The sequence below is a fragment of the Amblyomma maculatum genome, chromosome 8 (genome assembly GCF_055883805.1).
Source record: "Amblyomma maculatum isolate TAMU_Amacu chromosome 8, ASM5588380v1, whole genome shotgun sequence".
Taxonomy (NCBI): domain Eukaryota; kingdom Metazoa; phylum Arthropoda; class Arachnida; order Ixodida; family Ixodidae; genus Amblyomma; species Amblyomma maculatum.
In genome coordinates this window covers 125498643-125506693 of record NC_139351.1, presented here as the reverse complement: position 1 = coordinate 125506693, position 8051 = coordinate 125498643, and positions in this window count along the sequence as shown.

Sequence of the window (8051 nt, the reverse complement as noted above, 5' to 3'; positions counted from 1 at the left end):
ACGAAAGAGCGCACAGACTGCGTGTCTTAGTCACAATACATATGACCTAACCATTGCTTAATGCAGATTTTATCTGATATTATGCCCGTACACTAATAAATGCAGCGAAGTGGTCTGCTGTGTAAGCGCACGCATTCTGATAGTACGTTGAGGAATGCTATCTAAACCCCAAGGGGAGCCAGTGTATAGGTATGAAGGGAATTATATGCGTGATACCTACACCTTTTCTGAAAGGAAGAAAAATGAAGTAAACTCCATAACGAAACAACATCGTATACAGCGGTCAAGACATCGGTAAAGATCCATCCAGGGACGCCTCCCTCCCTTTCTTCCCCTTTCGATCGCCACAAGATCGATGCGCTGAAAAGAATGTGAGATGCCGGGCATGCGCACATCTAGACCTGTACGAAGCCTACTTTTGGTTTCGGTGAAATAGTACGCGCGCGATGTCCGGGCAGCAAAGAAAGTCGCGTTCAAAAAAAAAAAAAAAAAAAAAAAAAACATCCCAGCCCCCCCCTTCCCCCCCCCCCCCCACACACACACACAAACCGCGAAAAACCAAGGCCGACGCGACTAGGCCGAAAGCAAATCTTTGGTCAGACACATTGTCATTGGTCACAAGGTGATCATGTGATCTCGGAATGGAGATGTCATTACATGTTATTCATGAAACACGGGAATACCATTTCTATGGCCTTAATTACCAGGTTCGATCCCGACCGCAGGCGGCTGTGTTTCGATGGAGGGGAAACAGAGGCGTCCGTGTACTGTGGAATGTTAGTGCACGTTAAAGATCCCCAGGTGGTCGAAATTATACGTAGCCCTCCACTACGGCTCCTCTTGCTCTCTATACATCGCACGTTAAAGAACCCCAGGTGGTCGAAATCTCCGAAGTCCTCAATTACGGCGTCTCTCATAGCCTGAGTCGCTTTGGGACGTTAAACCCCACAAACCAACCGAACCAACCACTTTCACTCCCACCTTCCTCCTTTCCCTTCCTGTGAACCAATTATTATTATTATTGTTGTTATTATTGATATTAATGGTCATTCAATAGGGATGTCATCGTGCTCATGAACTCACTTCAAGTAGTGATGATAGAGACGACGAGTTTGTTTTGTAAAAAAGAAATAGAAAAAACGGCTATCGACCTTAGCTAGATAGCAAAAGTTTCCTCATTGACAAGTGCTCATTCTGTTTTGTAGAGACTGTTGTTCTTGTTGGCACAAATTATTGAGTTTGCTCCCCCGTTATGAATCCTCTCCGGACTTTAAGAGGAAAATAAATGAAAACATGTTCTCTTTGCGTAGAATTCGACAACCCGGACGGGTTGCAGTGGACGCTGGTTATATATGTTACCGGGGTAAGCCACATGCGGAACGTAGTTGGCACCAATCGGAAGGCGCGGGCATAATAAAATGACTCAGGGGCGTTTTCTGGCCGGCCATCGGTGTAAGCACGTTCTGCTTCAAAATGGTGTGCCCAAAGGACTGCTGCCGCCTTTCTTTTTAGTTTTGGTATTTTGTGACATGTAGTTACACCGTGCAACCAACAGCAAAAAAAATGCAGGACTATGCTTAACTCCGCTCAAGAGCGGAAATGTCGAAAGCCACACATTTTAAGGACAATTTTCACTATCATCATCATCATCATCGCCATTGGGGTACTATCATCATCATTGTCACTGTTGTATACTATCATCGTTATAAAGTAAATGTACCGTAATTGCCGTTGCTACTATTGTCAATACCATTATCACTAACTACAGTGGCTACGCTAACTGCAGCGTCATTATCATCGCTACTGTCATCATCATCATTATCACAAACTGCATCTCCTTGTCATCGCTATTATCCTCATGCTAGACTACCTGTTTCTCACGAGCCTGGCGTGGCGCAGTGGTTTTGCGCGCTCGGCTGGGGATCGGAGGGAAAGTGGTTCCATTGCCGGTGGAGACAGTTTTTATTGCGAAAACAATACTACTTTCACTTTCAAGCCTTTGCGGTGCGACGGCGGTGCACATGAAATCACCTTTCGCATGACCTTTGTGTGACGTCACGCCTCAAAGCTGGGCGACCAACTTGCGCCGTCCGTGAGAGACGGCGGTGCGCATGAACGGCGGCCTAACTCCCGCTCTCTCCGCCAGGAGCGCCACAGGTGTTATGACGTCACGCCTCAAAGCTGGGCGACCAATGTTGTGACGCGAGATTTCTCACCTTTGTCACTTGAAAAAGATTGGTATCCCGAGAGTTTTGCTGCTTTACCCGTCTCTTGCAGGGCTATAGCTAGTGGTTTCTCATCTAATAGCGTCAAGTACTGTTGCAATAACGCAGGCTTGCGTTGGAAACGTTGGAAATTTTTCCTCAGCTTTTTGCTGCCATTTTCCGATGGCAACTAATTCTGCCCTTTAAAGTTGTGCTTCGCCCGTAAGGGTTTGGATCTGGCTTTGAATTTGGTTTATTGCTCCCATAATTTGGGTCATGAAAGATTCAAATTTAGCTTCGATTTTGGCTTCTAATCTTCTTTCTAGTGCCACCAATGGATCAGCGTCATCCCCTTTGCGCTTCATTTGGGGCGGTCTCGCCGATTCTACAATCATATTTCCCTCCTCCGGTGCCGCAGGGTGCGTGGAAGTCGCAGCCTTAGGGGCCAGGGCAGTTGGTTTCGATACCAATTTCGGTGGCGCTCTATGGGGGAGAGGGACCCAGTACGCGCTTGCCCTTTTGGTCTATGCAACTCTTGAGTGAGCTTATCAATATCTTTAAGCTCCCCAACTTCTTTCCTTAATTTATAGATCTCCTCGTCCTTCTTATCATTTGCCTGGGAAGCCCCACTCTCAAAGCTTACATTTTTACGGTCCCTGCTCAGGCTCCGCTTCTTAGTCCACGGGTTCTCCGGGTCCCTGGAACTCGATCTCCAGCTGCGTCTGGATCCAGAACGCCCCCTGGAGCTGGAACTCGACCGGCCGCGCAGCTGTCGCCCTTCGGTAGTCTCCTCCAGCCTCGGAAAGGAGTCGTTTCTGGCGCGAAAGTCCTCGTTTCCACGCTTGACCTTGGAACGACCTCGGTGATTTTGCTTGCTTCTGATCGCGGAGGTCTCTGCTCCCGTCCCTTAGGCCTGAGTGCCGGGGGCGGGAATTGGGGGCCTCCTTATCTGGTGGAAAAATAAAGTTGTTACCATCATCATCATCTGGGCTACCAACTCGCGCCGTCCGTGAGAGACGGCGGTGCGCATGAACGGCGGCCTAACTCCCGCTCTCTCCGCCAGGAGCGCCACAGGTGTTATGACGTTATACAGCTGTATAACAGTAGCATTGATAATGGCGGTGCATTTAGTTGATAATAATGATGAGAGCAAACGTAATGCACCGTATGCAGCATCAAAACTCCAGCTTTCGCATTTCTGCAGTGTAGATTCCACAGTGCTCTCAAATTTTTTTCCTTAAGTGCCAATGCGAAGGACGCTTTGTGGTTACGTTTTCTTCTCACACTTTCTGTACGCACCCCGCATGTGGCAAGAAAGGCTTTCGCCTAAAAATTCACAAAGCGGTGAATGCGATTGAGGCGGAGGGAAATGCTTTGGGATGTAATTTCTCGGTGATTTGTGTTGAACTGGTTTTGTACATGGCGATGAGGAATCGTTTGCATTGAAAAAAAAATTCACATGTCTTTCAATTTTTGACTCTATTTCGAATTCCTTCCGCCCCGATTCGTCCCACTCCTTCTTGCAATCTCTGCAACGTACCTCTGAGTCAAAATCACCTAATCTGGCAATGCCCCGATTCTCCGGGAGCTAAAGAAACTGATCACCTTGATCAAATTACCTGGGGGTCTTACATCTGCATGAGAAGAGAGGAGTCGCTGGAGAAAGATTTGATGTTGGGAAAGGTTGAGGGTCGCCGGAGAAGGGGTAGGCAGCGAACGCGATGGTTAGATGGCATTCTCGAGGCATTGCAGATGAAGCTATGTGATGTTAAGAAGATAGTGAGAGACCGGAAAGCGTGGCGTGACATGGTCCATAGGGTCACGAAGAGTCGGACACGACTGAACGCCTGAACTGAACTGACTTACATCTGCAGCCCAAATGTGGATGAACAAAAGATCGTCCTACGCCTGGCGGAGGAGGCTTACTCCAAGACCTTCTCTGCGGCCACGGCGCAGGAGAGTCGGCAAGGAGACCCTCCCGCTGGCTGAGCCCCTGCCCCGAGGTCCATGTCGGTGTAAATAGTCATCTCACTCACTCACTCCTTCTACATTATCAAGTTTAATTGAAATCGATCTTCAATCTCGGTTTGCGTATTCTAATCTTGATCTTAATTTCAAATCCAAGTCTAGTTTTAAATAAATTTGTAATTTCAATTTTATATTTCATTTCGATTCTATTTCAATTCGCATTCACCCCTCTGCACTTGCGTAGATTTTTTGAATTCCGATATATTCATTTCAAGTTAAATTCCAATTTCGATTTTAATTCTAATGCTAATTTAAATTATATTTCTAATTCTATTTCCAATTCCAAGTGACCCCCCCCCCTTTTTTTTTTTTACTTCCACCAGTTTTCTGAACTCCCCCACACCTGCTAGTCTCACTCAATGCATGACGTCGAACCGTTTACAAACGTCGGCCGCCGGATTGTCGTTAATATAACCATCATAATACTATCGCATTAATGTTTCAGACGCTTGGAATCAGAGCCAATATTGTAATCACGTGTATTCTTTTCACAGGTGGGATCTATAGTCCAGTTACGCACCTTATCTACCTGTAACAGTGTACCATTAGATCAAACGAAACCAAACAAGTGTTCAGGTACGGACAACGTTTGCACAAGTGGACTTATCTTTGTATGGGCCTAGAAGAATACAAGCACACTTGTCGAAACTTTGGCTAGCGAACTGAGGCTGCTCCTGAATCCCTTGGTGGGTTTACTTTTGGGGCAGATTTTAATCAATAAGCAATTGGAAACCAATTCTCACTTGAGGTTAAACGAATTTCTAGCAATTACTGTATTGTAAATTAGGTTTTTCTATGCTAATTGCTAGCGTCACGACTTCCGATGCGGTTGTTAAAAGCTTTCTTTCATTGCTAATTACATCAAATAAGCATTATTTAAGAAGGGAAAATGCTTCTATTGCCAAAGTATAGCATTCCGTACATTTCGCGGTGCAAATATATCCTAAGGGCTTTGAGAGAATACCGCGTGCCCCTATAAGGGAATACGCTAGAGGGAATGTCACTCCCGTTTTACTCCCTTATTAGCTTATTTATGTTTAGAGTGTGTATACCTCGTTCTACACTCCAATGTAACCATAGGGACTTCGCGCCATAACAATCATGCCTTTTTCTAAGACCCGCCGGGGTGGCGCAATGGTTAGGGCGCTCGGCTTTCGCGCCCAAGAATGCGGGATTGAATCCCGGCCTCGGCGGCCGCTTTTCGACAGAGGTGAAAAGCAAGGCGCCCGTGTGCTGTGCGATGTCAGTGCACGTTAAAGCACCCCATGTGGTCGAAATTTACGGAGCCCTCCACTACGGCGTCTCTTATAGCCTGAGCTGCTTTGGGACGTTAAACACCACAAACCAAACCAAGCCTTTTTCTAACTTATTATTCGGAGGCATCGTTCAAAGAGGCGAAAATGTAGCCCTTATGTAACTTGGACGTAAACGTATTTCCACTTTCTTAACCTTTCAACGATCCCTGCACAGAACGTAGCTCTCTGTGATCATCAAGCTTCATTCGGGCATAGTAAACTCCTCGGTTTTTTGGTGCCAGCGAACGGCACCCTTTAGAACTAACACAAGTGGGCTATGGCTGTTGGACACCCTATGCATCGACAGTGACGTTATATACCCTCGTTTCCTCCTGTACGTAGGCCGACGGTGGCATACCAGTCTCATTACTCGCCATCCGGCACCAGTAAAAAAAAAAAAAAAAAAAAAAAAAAAAAGCATGTATTTATTAACCCGACGTCCGTGATGGCGGTCACACGCGATTAAGCCCCTGGCGCGCTCCCGGCTTGAGTAAAAGTAGTCGCAGCCGATATCGAAGTTGCGAGCTTACTTCCGCGGGCCACGGACAATGCAATTACCGCTCTCTCCACACCGTCTCATGGCTACGCATCTCTCCGCGTAAACGCCATACTCCCATACTCCTGCTGGTCCACAAAGTGGAACTCACTCCCACCGTGGGGGGGGGGGGGGGGGGGGGGGGGGGGGGGGGGGGGGGGGCTTGCGACATTTTTAAAACTAAATAATAACACTATGATTACAGCCTGGCCGTCGATCTTGGCAAAGCGCGTAAGCTACAGTCCGCGGATAAGTGTTTTCGTTTCGCTTCCAGTCTTTCCAGTTCCATTTTGTTCTCTCTCTCTCTCTCTCTCTCTCTCTCTCTCTCTCTCTCTCTCTCTCTCTCTCCGGAACCTACCAAGTCAGACGCCTCCTATACGCACGTATACATGAAGGACCCTTCCTTTGCTCAAGTGTGACCACTTTTTCTGATTAACGATACGGATCGGAGGGGGGGGGGGGGGGGGGGGGGCGAGGATAGCGCTGGCCTTGATTCGTTTCTTTATATGTTAATTCGCCTGTCCTGCGAGAAGAGTGGCGGTGTTGTTATTATAGGGGGCAAGCGTCGCTCGCAAAGCCCCCTTTCACCCGCAACCTTTTTGGTCTGGCGGTCACGTAGCATGTACCCGCGCGATCGCCTTTTCACCTCCGCCGTTGCGCCGCCATCTTTAATGAGAGCTCGAAACAAAGAAAAAAACCTCCTGCATCTGATTCGGACGCTGTGGGTGATGGGGCAGCGTTGAGCGAGCCTTTCGTATCACTTAACGGCCGGGCCGCTATGCAATATTGCTCCTTGCGCGCGTGTGGTGTTGCCGTAAACGACCTTGCGGGATCGTGCATTATATGTTCGGCTGATCCCCGAGGCGCGCTAATGCGGCCGTAATTGTTCCCGGCCCCTACACCGAAGGACCGCAGGCGTTTCACACTCGTTATTTATGCCGCAGTCCAACGAAACTGGGCGCTTGAAGTTTTGCGCTGCAATTATTCATTAGCCATTGTAATAGCGACTTGTTCTCTTCACGTAGCCTCGGCGCGCAGTGAAATTAGCCTTTCGATTTTGCACTCTTCTCTCACCGTTTTTTTTCTTTTTTTTTTTTTTTTTTTTTAGACGAAAAATGACATCTGAGGCTGAGCCTTATGCCAGCTATGAGACACTGATCCCGACGAGGTTGCGGGCTCGATACTCTCGACCAAACTGGGCGTATCCTTTTTTCTTTTTTTTTTGAAGTGAAATTTGAGCTTTCCGCCGAAGGTATCGGGACGACTTGAAAAAGAAAAAGCAAACAAACAAACAAAAACGCGCTGCTGTGTGCACGCTCTGTCGACTTCTGCAGCCGTTGCTTAATATGCCATCCTGACTTTATTTGCAGTGCGCGACCCACTTCACCGTATCGGAGCTGGACTCCGTTTCCTTATCAAATGTTTTCCTTTCATCGCGGCCGGCATGCGCCCTTACCACTCTGCCCAGCAAGCTAGCGTTGCAGGATTCAAGCTACTACAGAACGATCGTTACACCTGCTGAGATATTTTTTTATCGCGCGCTATAGAGAAAGCAGAGTCTCTCTTGCTGGGCTAGTTGGTCTGACTTTGTGTTTAACCAAAGGAAAAAACAGCGCTAAATATTAGAACGCACAGAACGCGCTGTTTTTTCCGTTGGTTAAACACAAAGAAAGCAGAGCTAGCGATTATAGATCTCTAAGGGGTAGCATGAGCACATCTCACGTACCAGGAAGTCCTCCTAAGCGCGACACAACACCAGACCTGCATGGTGTCCCTTTGAAGGCGTGCCTCATAGTCTTTCACGGTGTTACTTTCGATATGTAAAATTACGCTTTTTAAAAGCATCGTATATTCTATGCAGCCGTGGGCAAACGAACAATTGTTCCGTCCGCGCAAGCCAGCGCGGTGGCATATTGCAACCGCACACTGCTGAGTCCCGGTGTGGCCGCGACCAAGGTCGTGGGAAATGGGCGCTCGCGCACGCTTGGG